Source organism: Macaca fascicularis, chromosome 1 (genome assembly GCF_037993035.2).
Source record: "Macaca fascicularis isolate 582-1 chromosome 1, T2T-MFA8v1.1".
NCBI lineage: Eukaryota > Metazoa > Chordata > Mammalia > Primates > Cercopithecidae > Macaca > Macaca fascicularis.
This window is the reverse complement of record NC_088375.1, coordinates 82,012,937-82,031,626: the sequence shown is the minus strand read 5'-3', so window position 1 is coordinate 82,031,626 and position 18,690 is coordinate 82,012,937.

The following is an 18,690-nucleotide window of genomic DNA, read 5'->3' as shown; positions in this document are numbered from 1 at the left end:
GGGAAGCTGGGTGCGATGGCTCAGGCCTGTAATCCCAACACTTCAGGAGGCCGAGGCAGATGGATCACAAGGTCAAGAAATCAAGACCATCCTGATCAACATGGTGAAACCCCGTCTCTACTAAGAATACGAAAATTAGCTGGGTGTGGTGGCACGCACCTGTAGTCCCAGCTACTCGGGAGGCTGAGGCAGGAGAATTGCTTGAACTGTACTCCACTGTACTCCAGCCTGGTGACAGAGTGAGACTCTGTCTCAAAAAAAAAAAAATTGAAGGGAAAATTGGAATATGCACCAGCAGGTCTTAAATTTGAGGAGTAGATTGGACTCTGCTTGACATCCACCCAATCCTGAGAAACACAGGTATATCATAGATGTGGGTTATGAGAAAAAGCAAAAAAATCTTCTTGACAATTAAATGTTAGGTCTAAGTATCCAACTTGCTGGTAGTTTAGCTTAACCTCGACATAAAATTTAGAGTGCATAAGAGAGCAGACTGGCTGTGTGTTCGTTGGCTTTGCCAGTCAGGTATGGTACAGGTTGAACAGCAGGCAGATACTGCGACAGCTAGTGTGACAGCGGATGTTGCCAGCACTTCTGCAAATGGAAGGGAAGATCATATTTTTCAGCATGATCTGTGTACTACACACTGCCAAATGTTATCTTCTTTAACACTCCCAACTCGTACTAGGGATCAAAGAGCATTATCCCCATTTCATCAAAAAGAAAAAGGTTCAGAGCTTGTTCAAGGGGACTCGCGGAACAGTCAATTCTGGTCTACGGTGGTCTAACTTTTACTTCTTTTATTGAAAAAGATCCAGTCCTCTGTTCAGAAACTCCCGGAATTATATCCTCTGTTCTAGCACTGTCAAAGATTTAGCCATTTCATTAAACACTTTGTACTGAGCATTACTGACATAATGGTGAACAAACTCAGAACTTAATGCCCAGTGTGGTGTGTGTGGCAGAGAGCTTATCGCCCCATAATGTCCATTCTTTCCTTCTACCTTTTAGTAAGAAGGGCTCTTGCTGCCAGGAAAGTGACTAACAAAACATCTGGCTAGTATAATATAAACAGAAGTGATGGGAACAGCTTCTGGTTACATCCTTATAAGGAAGTGACTTGGGTTGCATTAACCCATCATTAACTCAGGGCAGCCTACATTAAACTCACACACCTTCTCCCAGAAGTGAAGACCCTGGCTCTGTCCTTGAAAAGTCATAATTTGTTTAAAAAAGAAGGTGCTGCCTGTCATTTTAACTCCATGCTGCCCTTCCCGGGGCTAGAGAGTGATGAGCTGATGATGAACCTGTTTTGGCCTTGTAAATGGAGACAACATCCTAGGGAATGACAAAGTAATAAAACACAAGGAACCAGGATCGTGGGCAATCCTTGTGACAGTTTCCTCACCCCTCAGATGGTCGATTTGCCTGACTTGTGTGTGTGATCTTTACGTTGCTTAAGCCATTTATATTTTGGTCTCTGTGAAAGGAGCCAAATATCCAAATTAATACAGCATTCAGACAGGTAAAGAGACAGTCACAAAACAGTGTGACAAGGGTTGAAAAGGGATAAGAATAGTCACCAAGCGAAGAGCACAGGGCAGGAGCAGCTAGTCCATAATTGGAATTGGAAAGTTCTCCCAAGAATGCAATGTGTCAGCGGAATCCTGAAGGCCAAGAAGCCGAAGGAAGGAGGTAAATGACCTGAGCAGAGAACAAAGGCCTTGACGAGGGAGGGGCTGGTGTCAGTGGGAAGAAGCAGGTGGCCTCTCACGTTTGTATGTAGGTTATTGCTGAAAACATGCTCAAGTAGTAGTTACAGGAGGATCTTATTTCCAAAAGCTAAAAATGTAAAATGCCTTATTACCCTAAAAAGTATAAGTAGATATGATTTAGGTAAAAGTATAGTACCCTATTCTTTTTTTCTGTCACTATTCAAGATCTCACTGTTTGAACTCAGGAACTGAATAGATTTGGATACATTTTTTTGATAAATCCCCCACTATTTGAAATTGAACTACTCACATTCCAAAGCTGAGAAGCCAAATAGATTTGGGTGAGATGGTATTGCTTATGATTCAGACTCTAGCCTTATCGCTTTTGCTTTGGATCATGAGACTTACGCTTGTCACTATTATCAACATTCGTTTTTCATTTTCTTTTCTTTTTTTTTTGTGAGACAGAGTCTTACTCTGTTGCCCAGGCTGGAGTACAGTGGTGCGATCTTGGCTCACTGCAACCTCTGCCTCCGAGGTTCAAGGGATTCTACTGCCTCAGCCTCCCGAGTAGCTAGGATTGCAGCCACGTGCTACCACGCCCGGCTAATTTTTGTATTTTTACTAGAGACGAGGTTTCACCATGTTGACCAGGCAGATCTTGAACTCCTGGACTTAAGTGATTCCCCCACCTCAGCCTCCCAAAGTGCTGGGATTACAGGTGGGAGCCACTGTGCCCGGCCAGCGGTAAGGGTTCTGTCAGTCAGTGTCTCTGTAGCACCCAGCCCAGATTCTGGCACACAGAAAGCATTGAATCAAAGTGAAGTGATTGAACTGTTCCTCAACAACATATTTGTCCAAATTAGACTGCTGGGACACAGCTCCTCCAGGTAAGAATTTTTAATGTTTGCTCACCAGGTAATAGAAGTTTGACTTTGTCATATGAGCCAGACACAGTGGCTCACTCCTATAATCCCAACACTTTGGGAGGCCGAGGCAGGCAGATCACCTGAGGTCAGGAGTTCGAGTCTAGCCAGGCCAACATGGTGAATCCCCATCCCTACTACAAATACAAAAATTAGCCAGGCATGTTGGTGTGCACCTGTAATCCCAGCTACTCAGGAGGCTGAGGCAGGAGGATCGCTTGAACCTAGGAGGCAGAGGCTGCAGTGAGCTGAGATCGTGCCATTGCACTCCAGCCTGGGCAATAAGAGCGAAACTCCGTCTCAAAAAGGAAAAAGAAGTTTGACTTTGTCATATGAAGAATGATGAAGAGCTGGGTGCAGTGGCTCACGCCTGTAATCCCAACACTTTGGGAGCCAAGGCGGGTGGATCACCTGAGCTCAGGAATTCCAGACTAGCCTGGGCAACATGATGAAAAACCCTGTTTGTACAGAAAATGCAAAACTTAGCTGGGTGTGGTTGTGACTGCCTGTAGTCCCAGCTACTTGGGAGGCTGAGGTGGGAGGATCACTTGAGCACAGAAGGTTGAGGCTGCAGTGAGCCATATTTGTGCCACTGCACTCCAGCCTGGGTGACAAAGCAAGGCCCCAAAAATAAAAACGATAAAGAGACGTGTTGGCCGGGCGCAATGGCTGGCCAAGTGCAGTGGCTCACACCTGAAATCCCAGCACTTTGGGAGGCTGAGGTGGGTGGATCACAAGATCAGGAGTTTGAGACCAGCCTGACCAACATGGTGAAACCTCGTCTCTACTAAAAATACAGAAATTAGCCAGGTGTGGTGGTGTGCATCTGTAATCCCAGCTCCTTGGGAGGCTGAGGCAGGAGAATCGCTTGAACCTGGGAGGCGGAGGTTGCAGTGAACTGAGATGGTGCCACTGCACTCCAGCCTGGGCAACAGAGCAAGACTCCGTCTCAAAAAAAAGAGAGATGTGAATAGCTAAACATTCCACTCCTACATACATATAAATGAATATGCATACATATGTTCACCAAAATAGCAGCATAATTCATAATAGATCAAAACTAGAAACAATCCAAATGTTCATCAGCAGTAGAACAGATAAATGTGGTGTTTTCACACACTAGAATGCAGTATGACCCAGCAGTGACAAACTGGCTGCAACAACATGGGTGACTCTCATAGATGTTGATTGAAAGAAGCCAGTTCTTGTGTGATTCTACTGATTAATATATATAAAGTTCAAAGACAAAGCCAATTGATTCCATTAGTAGGCTGATACTTAGCGAGAGGTGGTGGCTGGAAGGAAGCATGAATAAGGGCTGCCCCTGGTGTGCCAGCCATGCCCTCCTTGATCCAGGTGATGCTTATGTGGTCGTGTTTCCTTTGTGAAGATCCATCATGCTATGTGCTTATCTGGGCTCTTTTCTGCAAGTTTGTTTACTTGTGTTAAAAAGTTAACAAACTTAGCCAGGCTTGGTGGCACATGCCTGTAATCCCAGCACTTTGGGAGGACGAGGCAGGAGGATCGCTTGAGCTCAGGAGTTGGAGACCAGCCTGGGCAACATGGCGAGACCCTGTCTCTGCTAAAAATACAAAAATCAGCCAGGTGTGGTGACGTATGCCTGTAACCCCAGCTATTAGGGAGGCTGAGGCAGGAGAATCACTTGAACTGGGGAGGTGGAGGTTGCTGTGAGCCAAGATCATGCCACTGCACTCCAACCTGGGCAACAGAGCAAGACTCTGTCTCAAAAAAAAAAAAAAAAAAAAAAGTTAAGGTAAAAATTTGTATATACAGCCAGGCCCGGTGACTCACACCTGTAATCCCAGCACTCTGGGAGGCTAAGGCGGGTGGATCAGGAGGTCAGGAGATCAAGACTATCCTAGCTAACATGGTGAAACCCCGTCTCCACTAAAAATACAAAAATTAGCCGGGCGTGGTGGCGGGCGCCTGTAGTCCCAGCTACTCAAGAGGCTGAGGCAGGAGAATGGCGTGAACCCGGGAGGCGGAGGTTGCAGTGAGCCAAGATCCTGCCACTGCACTCCAACCTGGGCGACAGAGCAAGAGTCTGCCTCAAAAAACACATTTGTATATACATAATTCATGATTCTTCATTTGATTCTGAAGAAGTACTATAAATACATATTCTGAAAATTAAAAAAAATAGGGATATCAATGTTGAATATGTGGGCTGCTTAAAAGTAAAGAACCACATATAGTTTAGTATGCCTGGTGGATAAGTTAGCCACCCTTTCCTCCCTCTTTTTACCCTAAAACACCAGATACTTTGTTCATGCTGTTCTGTCTGTTTATGGTGAGAAACTGAGGTTGGAAAAAACAGAAGCTGAATTTATTGATTAACCCTCCACAAATGCCATTCTCTCTTTCTGGAAGAACTCCATTTGTGCACATAAGCTTCAAATATGTATGCAGCCAGCAAGGTTATCTGGATGAATGCCGCCTTCCGGGATTTTCCTTAGAAAGTATGTTGACACTGTGCAATCTGGTCCCACTACCACGTAAGCCTTACCCTTGAGCAGAGGAAAGAGAGACTCAGCAAAAGTGTTCCAAAGAACGCTTTCTTAGATGCAGAAGTAAAAAGTCCACATTATGTTGCAGCCATTCTGTCTTCCAAGGCCAAAGTCTCCAGATGGGAAAACTCCGGGGAAATTCCTGAGCTGCCCTTCCATCTCTGTCCTCATCGCTGCTCTTCCCGCCTTGTTCCTCAGCACCCAAGCAAGAAATCTGACATCAGCTTCAGTTCTTCTGGTTCAGTCATTTATGATTTAGAAATGTTTCGGAAATCCATCCCCTTTGTTCTCATAGACACTGACCTAATTTCAGGCTGTCGTCACCTTTCATAACTATTACTATAGCTTCCTAGTTAATCTCCTGTTCAAATCTCTTATACACTGAAACCAGAGCTGCCTTTCCAAAATGCAAATTAATCCAGCCTAGCCAACATGGCGAAACCCCATCTCTACTAAAAATGCAAAAAATTAGCTGGGCATGTTGGTGCACGCCTGAATCCCAGCTACTTGGGAGGCTGAGGCACACGAATCACTTGAACCTGAGAGGCAGAGGTTGCAGTGAGCTGAGATTGTGCCATTGCACTCCAGCATCTGTCTCAAAAAAATAAAATAAATCCTGTCACTTCTCTAAGGAACATTCTTCAGGGGCATGAATTCATTAGTCTAATTACACACGGACTTTGTAATCTGACATCAACCCACCTTTGGTACCTGTCCCTCCTCTTTCCATGATTGGATTGATTGCCATTCCATTCCAGTGCTATGTTCTCTCACACCTCTGAGTTTGTGGTCATGATGTTCCCCCTTCCCAGAATGCCTCCTCCCTGCCGCCCACAGGGACTGCTTTGGGATTTCAATACCATTTCCTGAGCAGCGTTGCCTCCTCGCTCTGCTTTCGGCTCAGACTGCCTTCTGTGCTGACCTGGACTGACCAGCACTGATACTAGATCTGCTATTTAAGTGCTAGGCTAAAATCGACAATAGCATGTCCTCTCCTCATTTTGGCATGTATAGCACTTGACACACAATAAGAACCAAGTTACTTTTTTTTTTTTTTGGAGATGGAGTTGCTCTGTCGCCCAGGCTGGAGTGCAGTGGTGCGATCTCGGCTCACTGCAACCTTCGCCTGCCAGGTTCAAGCAATTCTAATGCCTCGTTCTCCTGAGTAGCTGGGACTACAGGCTTGCACTGCTACGCCCGGCTAATTTTTGTATTTTTAGTAGAGACAGCGTTTCACCATGTTGACCAGGATGGTCTTGAATTCCTGACCTCAGGGGATCTACTTGCCTCGGCCTACAAAAGTGCTGGGATTACAGGCGTGAGGCACTGTGCCTGGCCAGCAAGTGACTTTTTATAATAATTGAACAACTGAATCACTTTATTCTATGACACAAAGCACAGTTAATAGTGAAGAGATCTGACGTCATTTCCACCAAACTGAGACTTCATGGCTGGCTGAAGACAAGCCGTAAGGCTTTGGAGGTGGGGCTTCCTCTGGCATTTAGTTACTGCTGGTCAGAAGCCGTTTTAGCAATACTTGTTTCGTCTCATGCTGGGGAGCCCAGGAGCCCTGAATATGGTCAAGGCATTCAAAAGAAACTTTCTAAGACCCTGGCCTACAGGAGCATTCTCTAAAACAGCTTCAAAGAAGAGATTATAGATAATTTATTACAACCAAAATTCTAATTACCTTCTTTTGTAGAGACAGGAAAATCTGCTTCCCCTTCTGGCTGATTGTGAGCCTGGTACGCAGACAATGGGTCTTCTTTTCAGATTCCAGGAAGTTTCGCTCTCTTCAACTTTCCTAAAATTAATGTTGCAGAAAGATAAATGAGTTTCACAGTAACCGAGGACTTTAGAAGTGGAGACAGTGGGTGAGGGAACTAGCATAGTCCAGGGAGCTATAGAAATGCTGTTTCACGGTGTGTAAGGAAATCAATTTTTCAAATTAAAAAGCCATATATTAGAAAAGGGGATCAGGGCCAGGCGCCATGGCTCAGCCTGTAATTCCAGCACTTTGGAAGGCCAAGGTGGGAAGATACCTTGAGGCCAGGAATTCAAGACTAGCTTGGGCAACATAGCAAGACCCCATCTCTAAAAAAAAGAAAAAAAGAGGCCAGGTGCGGTGGCTCACACCTGTAATTCCAGCACTTTGGGAGGCTGAGGCAGGCGGATCACCTGAGGTCAGGAGTTAGAGACCAGCCTGACCAACATGGTGAAACCCATCTCTACTAAAAATACAAAAATTAGCTGGGTGTGGTGGCATGCGCCTGTAATCCCAACTACTCAGGAGGCTGAGGCAGGAGAATCACTTGAACCCAGGAGGCGGAGGTTGCAGTGAGCTGAGGTCGTGCCACTGCACTCCAGCCTGGGCAACAGAACGAGACTCTGCCTCAAAAAAAAAAAAATACATACATACATAAAATAAAATTTAAATTTAAATTTATAAAATTTAAATTTTACTTTTAAAAATTTAAAAGGGCTGGGCGCGGTGGCTCACGCCTGTAATCCCAGCACTTTGGGAGGCCGAGGCGGGCGGATCACAAGGTCAGGAGATCGAGACCACGGTGAAACCCCGTCTCTAATAAAAATACAAAAAATTAGCCGGGCGCGGTTGTGGGCGCCTGTAGTCCCAGCTACTCGGGAGGCTGAGGCAGGAGAATGGCGTGAACCCGGGAGGCGGAGCTTGCAGTGAGCCGAGATCGCGCCACTGCACTCCAGCCTGGGCGACAGAGCGAGACTCCGTCTCAAAAAAAAAAAAAAAAATTTAAAAGAAAAAGAAAAAGAATTAGCCAGTATGGTGGTGTCCCAGCTACTTGGGAGGCTGAGGCAAGAGGATTGCTTGAGCCCAGGAGATCAAGGTTGTAGTGAGCTGTGATCGTGCCACTGCTCTCCAACCTGTGTGACAGAGCGAGGCCCTGTTTCTAAAAAAATTAAAATAGGAGGTGGAGAAAAATAAAGAAAAATAAAGAAAAGGAGATGAAAAGCTAATTAATTCAACAACACTTTTTGAAGACCTACCTCATGTCTGATTTGGCCAGGTGCAGTGGATCATGCCTCTAATCCCAGCACTTTAGGAGGCCAAAACAGGAGGATCACTTGAGTCAGGAGTTTGAGACCAGCCTGAAGAACATAGTGAGACCCACATCTGTACACAAAATAAAATTAACTGGGCATCGTGGCGTGTGCCATTAGTCCCAGCTGCTCAGGAGGCTGAGGTGGAAGGATTGCTTGAGCCTGGCAGGTTCAGGTTGCAGTAACCCAAGATCCCATCACTGCACTCAGGCCTGGGCAACAAGCAAGACATTTTCTTTTTTTGTTTGTTTTGTATTTTTTTGAGATGAATCTCACCCTGTCACCCAGGCAGTGGCGTGATCTCGGCTCACTGCAAACTCTGCCTCCCAGTTTCAGGCAATTCTTCTGCCTCAGCTTCCTGAGTAGCTGGGATTACAGGCACGTGCCACCACACCCAGCTAATTTTTTATATTTTTGGTAAAGACGGGGTTTCACCATGTTGACCAGGCTGGTCTCAGACTCCTGACCTCAAGTGATCCGCCTGCCTTGGCCTCCCAAAGTACTGAGATTACAGGCATGAGCCACCACACCTGGCCACAGAGCAAGACACTTTCTCAAAAAAAAATTGCTTTATTTTTCTCAGCCCACTAAGAACTTGAACATTGAAGTAACAATCTCAATGAAAGATTCTTAAATTCTTTATTGCCAGCCTCAGTTTAGTCTACTCTAGATTCATTTGTGAAGAATGAAATTATTTGTATCCACTTTAATTTGGCACCTTACATGGCACGGGTTTGGAGATTCTGTGCTTTAGCAGCCAAAATGTCACAGGCCTTGTTATTAATAGTTCCTGGTGGCATGGGATAGAGGAAAAAGACAGGTGGACTTGGAAACATTAGCTTGGCCAGGCACTGTGACTCACATCTGTAATCCCAGCACTTTGGGAGGCCAAGGCAGGCAGATCACTTGAGTACATGTGTTTGAGACCAGCCTGGGTAACATGGCAGAACCCTATCTCTACAAAAAATACAAAAAATTAGCCAGGTGTGATGGCCTGTGCCTGTAATACCAGCTACTCGGGAGGCTGAGGCAGGAGGATTACTTGAGCCCAGGAAGCAGAGGTTGCAATGACCCAAGATCGTGCCACTGCACTCCAGTCTGGGCAACACAGTAAGACTCTGTCTTGAAAATAAATAAATAGGCCAGGTGAGGTGGCTCATGCCTGTAATCCCAGCACTTTGGGAGGCCGAGGTGGGTGGATCACCTGAGGTCAGGAGTTCGAGACTAGCCTGGCCAACATGGTGAAACCCCGTCTCTACTAAAAATACAAAAATTAGCCAGGCATGGTGGTGCATGCCTGTAATCCCAGCTACTCAGGAGGCAGAGGCAGAATTGCTTGAACCCAGCAGGCAGAGGTTGCAGTGAGCTGAAGTCGTGCCATTGCACTCCAGCCTGGGCAACAAGAGTGAAACTCTGTCTCAAAAATAAATAAATAAATAAATACATAAATAAGTGGCCGGGCGCAGTGGCTCATGCCTGTAATCCCAGTACTTTGGGAGGCCGAGGCGGGTGGATCACCAGGTTAGGAGTTCAAGACCAGCCTGGCCAACATGGTGAAACTCTGTCTCTACTGAAAATATAAAAAATAGCCAGGCACGGTGGCGGGCGCCTGTACTCCCAGCTACTCAGGAGGCTGAGGCGGGAGAATCGCTTGAACCTGGGAGGCAGAGATTTCAGTGAGCCAAGATCGCGCCACTGCACTCCAGTCTGGGCAACAGAACGAGACTCTGTCTCAAAAATAAATAAATAAATAAGTGATTTTTAAATGGATAGGACGGAAGTGAAGAAATACCCATCCTCTTGTCTAGTCTGGGGAGTAACACACTTAAGAAAATGGACAGATGTTTAACTCTAGAGACATTAAAGAGCACTAACATCTCTCCTTAGGCATATAATTAGAAGCCAGTGCTTGCGGCCGGGCGCGGTGGCTCAAGCCTGTAATCCCAGCACTTTGGGAGGCCGAGACGGGTGGATCACAAGGTCAGGAGATCGAGACCATCCTGGCTAACACGGCAAAACCCCGTCTCTACTAAAAACACAAAAAATCAGCCGGGCGAGGTGGCGGCGCCTGTGGTTCCAGCTACTCGGGAGGCTGAGGCAGGAGAATGGCGGGAACCCGGGAGGCGGAGCTTGCAGTGAGCTGAGATCTGGCCACTGCACTCCAGCCTGGGCGACAGAGCGAGACTCCGTCTCAAAAAAAAAGAAAAAAAAAAAAAAAAAGAAGCCAGTGCTTGCGTTGTAGTTTTTAAGTCCTATTGAATACTAGATAACAATGGATATTTCTTTTTCAAGACTACCTGTCAGGAGATCTGAGGTTACCCTTTGATTTGTTGTTGTTGTTGTTGTTGTTTTGAGACGGACTCTCACTTTGTTGCCCAGACTGGAGTGCAGCGACGTGATCTCGACTTACTGCAACCTCTGCCTCCCGGGTTCAAGCGATTCTTCTGCCTCAGCCTCCCGAGTAACTGGGAGTACAAGTGTGCGCCACCACAGCCAGCTAATTTTTATATTTTTAGTAGAGATGGGGTTTCACCAGGGTGGCCAGGCTGGTCTCAAACTCCTGACCCGTGATCCGCCTGCCTCAGCCTCCCAAAGTGCTGGGATTACAGATGTGAGCCACCACACCTGGCCTGTGTTTTTTTTTTTTTTTTTTTGAGACAGGGCCTCACCCTGTCACCCAGGTCGGAGTGCAATGGTGTGATAGCTCACTGCAGCGTTGACCTTCCCAGGCTCAGGTGATCCTCCCACCTCAGCCTCCCAAATAGCTGGGACCACGGGTGTGCACCACCATGCTCAGCTAATTTTTGTGTTTTTAGTAGCAACAGGGTTTCCTTGTGTTGCCCAGGCTGGCCTCGAACTCCTAAGCTCAAGCAATCCACCCACCTCAGCCTCCCAAGGTGCTGGGATTACAGGCATGAGCCACTGCTTCTGGCCTACTCTTGGATTTTATGTTGCAAAATATTACCTACGGCCGGGCACGGTGGTTCACGCCTGTAATCCCAGCACTTTGGGAGGCCAAGGCAGGCGGATCAGGAGGTCAGGAGATCTAGAGCATCCTGGCCAACATGGTGAAACCCAGGCTGTATTAAAAATACAAAAATTAGCAGGACGTGGTGGCGTATGCCTGTAATCCTAGCTACTCCGGAGGCTGAGGCAGGAGAATCACTTGAACGGGGGAGTCAGAGGTTGTAGTGAGCCGGGATCGTGCCACTGCACTCCAGCCTGGTGACAGAGAGAGATTCCATCTCAAAAAAAAAAAAAAATTACCTACGTTAGCCACACATGGTGGCGCTTGCCTGTAATCTCAGCTACTCTGTGGCTGAGACACGAGAACCACTTGAGCCCGGGAGGCAGGGGTTGCGGTGAGCCGAGATTGCGCCCTCTGCACTCCAGCCTGGGTGACAGAGCGAGACTCTTTTTTTTTTTTTTTTTTTTGAGATGAGGTCTCGCTCAGTTGCCCAGGCTGGAGGCCCCAGCGCGATCTTGGCTCACTGCAAACCCTGCCTCCCAGGTTCACGCCATTCTCCTGCCTCAGCCTCCCAAGTAGCTGGGACTACAGGTGCCTGCCAACACACCCGGCTAATTTTTTTGTATTTTTTTTTTAGTAGAGACGGTGTTTCACCGTGTTAGCCAGGATGGTCTGGATATCCTGACCTCGTGATCCGCCTGTCTCGGCCTCCCAAAGTGCTGGGATTACAGGTGTGAGCCACCACGCCTGGCCTGAGACTCTAAAAAATAAAAAAATTACCTACAGTTTCTTATCAGAATTACTGAATCATAACGCTACAAAAGTCCTTAGAGTCATCTGTGAGTGTTTCTCAGCTTGATGATGCAATAATAACTAAGAGTTTTCAAAAATATGTTACCTGGGCCTCCCTACAGACCAGTTGTATCAGAGTCTCCAGGTGGGACCTGGGCAGCTGCAGCTAGTTAAATCTCTCCAGGTGATTCCTATGTTCCATGAGAGCAGAACCCCTGACATCCAACCTCCAGTTTAAAGAAAAGGAACTAATCCAGGGCCCAGATAATGACTGTCCAGGAGCATGCACTAGTGGCTCCCGGGGTGGGGCCCACGTCCCCTGCCCCCAGGTCAGCACGCTTTGACTAAGACCACAAAGTCTCACCCAGATTCCAAATAGGAGAGAATGGTGACTTGGTTCCATTTCAGAGTGCTTTTGCTTTGGTTTACTCCCAGCAGCAAATGGGCCGGGCTGGGGATGGAAGCCAAACACATAGGGTGTGTCTCCCCATACCTCTCTTAAATCTCAGGGAGACACAGTCAGGACTGCAATATCTTATCAGTGCCTGGATGGGGTGGGGACTGCCAGGTAGGAGAGGAGAGATGTGGACTCGCTGCCTCCTGTATCCCCAGCCTCCTCAGCACCTAGAAACAACTTACGCTGCCTTATAAGGCTCAAATGCTGCTGCCAGGGAGCTGTGGGGCCCAGGCCTTGAGTTTTTGGTGCACCAGTGCTTGACAGGCTCCCCTTATCTCTGCTTGCACCGCTGGGCCTAGGGGTTTTTCTATTGTTTTTCTAAAGGCATTCCAAGGCAAGGACAATGCTAATTTAAGTTCCTCCAGGCTCCATTTGTTTTTGTGTTTTTTTAATTACAGCGGGGTCTCACTATGTTGACCAGGCTGGAATGCAGTGGCTGGAATGCTGTGCACTACAACAGGCTCAATTCTCTCTCTCTCTCTCTCTCTCTCTCTCTCTCTTTTTTTTTTTTTTTTTTGTCAGAGATGGGATCAGCCAAGAACAGACTCAATTCTTGACCCTCCTAGTTTTCTGAGACTGCATCCACTTTGATAGTTTCTACTGAGTCCAAATTAGAACATCCCAGCTGGTCTACTGTCTCCCAGGAAGCCCTCGGAGAGGAGCGGTGCATAGGGGGGCACCTGGACACCCCTCCCCCCGCCCCGAGTAGTGTCAGGCAGCCTTGTCTATTTACATCCTTTCACCCTTTCTCGGGAAGCTATCAGACGATGTGCTCCCCCAGATGAAGAAGTAGTCCCAGGAAAAAGGAGACATGGGATACAGGGATCCTGAACCCAGGGGAGGACAAGGGAGTTCCTGGGAGGACAGCTGTGCTCCCGCCTAGCAATAGCGAGCAGCCGGTCCAGACTGCAGCTATGACTCAGAAGACAGACATGCGGAGGGTTGTGATCACAGAGTAACGATGGTCCTTGTACATGAAGATAAAAATGCTCAGGTGTGCCCAGGTTAAAGAAGATGAAAGGCCCCGCTTCCCAGAGCGCCCGGGGGCACTGATGATCTCTTCCAGGTCTGTTTCCAACCACTGCAGCCGTGGTGAATCTAGAGGCAGAAAATCCAGAGCAGCCCATGCCCTTTGCCCATGTTTCTGCTGGTCAGCCAGCACCTCACTGACACTACGCCCTGTGACACAACCCCAGAGGGACTCTGGAGAACTCGAGGGGACGTGGAAGCCAGGCTCTGCCCGGAAGCTCCACTCAGGTCATCTTCAGGGAGCTTGCAAGCCGTGGGAGCATCGTTGCCCTCCTCTTACAAAGCTAGGTCTGTGCTTACTGCTCAGTTTTTTTCCAACTCAACAATGTTTTTGAGAGATTCACAGAGAGATAAAAACAATTAAGAATAAATGCCAGGGGGTTTTTATTAACAATTAAGAACAAATGCCAGACACAAAGGTCTGGATATTGGTTACCTCTGGAGAGGAAAGGGGACGGAATGGCAGAGTGCTCAGGGGTCTCTGGAGGTGCTTGTGTCTCCAGTGTAGTCACATGAGGTTCACTTTATTCTTTGCACATACATTTTTTTTTTTTTCTGAGACGTAGTCTCACTCTGTCACCCAGGCTGGAGTGCAGTGGCGCAATCTCAGCTCACTGCAACCTCCACCTCCCATGTTCAGGCAATTCTCCTGCCTCAGTCTCCTGAGTAGCTGGGACTACAGACATGTGCCACCACGCCCAGCTAATTTTTGTATTTTTAGTACAGACGGGGTTTCACCATATTGGCCAGGCTGGTCTCGAACTCCTGACCTCAGGTGATCCGCCTGCCTCAGCCTCCCAAAGTGCTGGGATTACAGGTGTGAGCCACTGTGCCCGGCCTGTATATACACATTCTAAACCCCGTTATCTATAAAATATTTTGAAATAAGCACTTTTAATGAATTAAGGATTGTTTTGGAAAAGAAAGAAAAAAACTTTTTTTTTTGTGAGACGGAGTCTCGCTCTGTCGCCCAGGCTGAAGTGCAGTGGCACGATCTCAGCTCACTGCAAGCTCCGCCTCCTGGGTTCACACCATTCTCCTGCCTCAGCCTCCCGTGTAGCTAGGACTACAGGCGCCTGCCACCACGCCCAGCTAATTTTTTTTGTTTTGTTTTGGTTTTTTTGTTTTGTATTTTTAGTAGAGCCGGTTTCACCGTGTTAGCTAGGATGATCTCAATCTCCTGACCTCATGATCCGCCCGTCTTGGCCTCCCAAAGTGCTGGGATTACAGGCATGAGCCACTGGACCCAGCCAAGAAAAAAACTTTCTACTGAAATAATTGGCTGAGATAGAAGTAATTATGTCTTAAATGATCTAGATAATTTTATGACTGACTGAAGCCTTAGCATCAGAAGCAAGGTCTGTACATTTCCTGCCAACCTTGACTCACTGAGCAAATGAATTTACCTTCAACAATATGTACACTCCAGACGTGCATTTGTGCCTGTCTCATTCTCAATATGAAATATGTTTTGAGAATTATTTGAGGTAAAAACAACAAATGATCTCTTTTGTCCACATACTTTTCACCATTCCTTCCTTGGCAGCCAAGTCAAATCAGCTGGCTCTTTGGTGACTTGGCACATTAAAATTAAAATTTGCTCCAGTGGACCTCACAGTGCTTTTTTTTTTTTTTTTTTTTTTTTTTTTTTTACCAGCACAGTAGCTGGAGAAGGGTATTTTGAAGTCAGGAGGTAATGCTGATTGGCCTGGGCAGGGAACACTGTGTGATTAAGCAGCGAAGGGGATAAGGGACAAATTCCAGGAACCCTGCTTATCTCTGCTGGAATTACTGTACTGCAGGTCTCAAATCCTGAAGGATCCTGTATTTGTTTTCACCTGGAACCTGGACCACATTCAGGTGGCAGATTAAAATTAAGCCAAATTCATTTCAGGCCATCCTAATGAATTTTTAATTAGCATCAGTGCATAGTGTAGGAATTTGCAGTTCATAGTCCACTTGTAAGTTGAAATTAGAAACTGCAAGGACAGTAATATAAGTGGGAGGAGAGATTACATTAATCCCTTCAACAAATATTTGTTGGCTGGCAGCTGTGCTAGTGGGTAATAATAACACAGCGAAGAGCCAAACCAAAGTTCCTCCCCTATAGGCCTTTCTTTCCAGTGGGAAGAGGGTAGAGGGTACAGTCAATAAATCCAAATATATATATTTATGTGTACACACACACACATATATATATAAAACAAGTGGTATGTGCTGTGAAGAAAAAGTAGGGTAAGGCTCTGGAGAGGGCCAAGGGTGTGCGTGAGTGGGATGGTTATTGTATAGAGATTGGCCAAGAAAGGCCTCTGGTAAGATGATCTCTGAAGGAAGTGGGATTAAGTGGTCCAGCTTTTGGAAAGACAATTGTGCTGGGCAGAGGGAAGAGCAGGGGCTACGTCTCTGCATTCCACGGTTACAAATAGAGGGTAACATTCGCCGTCCACCCCTCAATGCCTCTTTACTGTGACCTTTAGGAGATGCAGAACTTCAGTGTCCATCAGTCAGAGGCAATGCCCCTGACCCACACGCCTCTAGTTGAGAGATAGACAGAGTTGGAATTACAGGACCACAGACCTGACCTGGAACAAGACTTGCAAGTATGTCAGGGAGCCGCACCCTAATCTAGCAAGAGACTGGCCAGGTACCATTTTCTGTATGGTTATGATGAAGCAGCTGGTACAAATGTTAGGGGACAGTTGCACATGGTGTGGGAAAAGCCCAGCACTTGGCCTCTGGTCTGGCTTTTCTACCTTTGGAACTTTTACTGTTGTCTGTGGGTCCTGGGGTCTGTGATTGGACAAATGAAGGTAGGTAAACTGGGAAGGACAGGACAAGGAACACAATAAGATCTGCTTTGGCCAGGCATGGGTGGCTCAAGCCTGTAATCCCAGCACTCATAATTACTTACAAAAGCATTCATTCATAACTTACAAAAGCGTTCATAATGGTGGCCTTTGAGAGCTGGGATTATGGACAAATTTTATACCTTTTGGCTACCTTTATGTGAATTTCTACAAATTACTTTTTTTTTCCTTTTTGAGACAGAGTCTAGCTCTGTCGACCAGGCTGGAGTACGGGGCACAATCTCAGTTCACTGAACCCTCCCGGGTTCAAGCAATCCTCCTGCCTCAGCCTCCCGAGTAACCGGGACAACAGGCATGCTCTACCACACCCGGCTAATTTTTGTATTTTTAGTAGAGATGGGGTTTCGCTATGTTGGCCAGGCTCGTCTCGAACTCCTGACTGCAAGTGATCCACCTGCCTCAGCCTCCCAAAGTGCTGTGATAACAGGTATGAGCCACTGGACCTGGCCTACAAATTACTTTAGCAACAGAGAAAGAAAGTGAGCAAAGGTATGCACAAGTGTATTAACAAATTGCTCTCCTGTACCTAAATCAGTCATTCCTTTTTTTGAGACAGAGCTTCACTCTTGTTGCCCAGGCTGGAGTGCAATGGCACGATCTCTGCACACCACAACTTCTCCCTCCTGGGTTCAAGTGATTCTCCTGCCATGCTTGACTAATTTTGTATTTTTAGTAGAGACAGGGTTTCTCCATGTTGGTCAGGCTGGTCTCGAACTCCCAACCTCAGGTGATGCACCCGCCTCAGCCTCCCAAAGTGCTGGGATTACAGGCGCGAGCCACTGCACCCAGCCACTAAATCAGTCATTCTATCCAGTTCCTTGCATTTACTCCTTTCTTGTGCTAACCCACAGCCAGTACTTAAGAGTATTTAAGTCCTCTCTCCTTTCATGAGTCACTCTTTTTTGTCTTGTGACTATACTTGGAAATTATTTATTTATTTATTTATTTATTTTAGACGGAGTCTTGCTCTGTTGCCCAGGCTAGAATGCAATGGCGTGATCTTGGCTCACCACAACTTCCACCTCCCAGGTTCAAGTGATTATCCTGCCACACCCAGCTAATTTTGTATTTTTAGTAGAGACAAGAGTTCACCATGTTGGCCAGGCTGGTCTCGAACTCCTGACATTGTGATCAGCCCACCTCAGCCTCCCAAAGTTCTAGGATTACAGGCGTGAGCCACCGTGCCCGGCCTACCTAGAGCATTATTTAAACCTTAAACCTCTAAACTTTTCATCATTGTGCTTTGATTCCTTAAAGATTAGGAAAGGAATTGTCAGCGGATAAGACTTGCCCTCTTCTGCTGCTCTCAAGCCGTGGGCAAGTTCCTTCCATTCACTGTGTGTCATTTTCTTCATCTGTAAACACAGGATAATAGTCACAACACCTCTCTCCTAGGGCCTGGACGGGGCATGCCAGTGAGGGGTCCTGAAGCTTAGGCCCCTGGGATTTGGATAGAGAAAGTCATGGTGAAGGTGGGTGTGACATTGGTGAGGTGGCATTGGACACCCGTCAGGGCCTCTCCTGTCCTCTCCGTCCACTCCAGACAGTGCCCACTTGTGCACAGGCTTTCCTGGGTCTCTGCCTGAGGGCTTTCTCCGCTCCTCTACCCCAGATGACCCGAAGTGTCCCCACGAGCAGCCTTCAACCAAAGAGGGACAGGAGTCGGTGAACATGCACCTCAGCCTCCTCACCTCTCTGAGGAACTTTTAAAAAAATCTTGTATTGGCCGCATAGCAGAGATGGGGGCATTGCTTGAGCCTATGAGTTCACAACCAGGCCTAGGAACATAGTGAGACCTCCCCCTTCCCTCAGCCCACCCCCACAACACCCCCATCCCTACAGAAAATGTTAAGATTAACCAGGCTTGGTGGTGGGAACCCTGAAAATCTGAGAAAGGTCTCAGTTAATTTAGAAAGTTTATTTTTGGCCAGGAGCGGCGGCCCACGCCTGTAATCCCAACACTTTGGGAGACCAAGGTGGGTGGATCACTTGAGACCAAGAGTTCGTGACAGCCTCAGGAGGTGTTGATGACACGTGCCCAGGTAGTGGGGGCACAGCTTGGTTTTATTTTTATTTTTACTTTATTTATTTATTTTTTTGAGACGGAGGCTTGCTCTGTCATCCAGGCTGGAGTGTAGTGGCATGATCACAGCTTATGGCAACCTCCGCTTCCCGGGTTCAAGCTATTCTCCTGCCTCAGCCTCCCAGGTAGCTGGGATTACAGGCACACCACACCACACCTGTCTAATTTTTGTATTTTTTAGTAGAGATGGGTTTTCACAACGTTGGTCAGGCTAGTCTCAGACTCCTGACCTCAGGTGATCGCCTGCCTT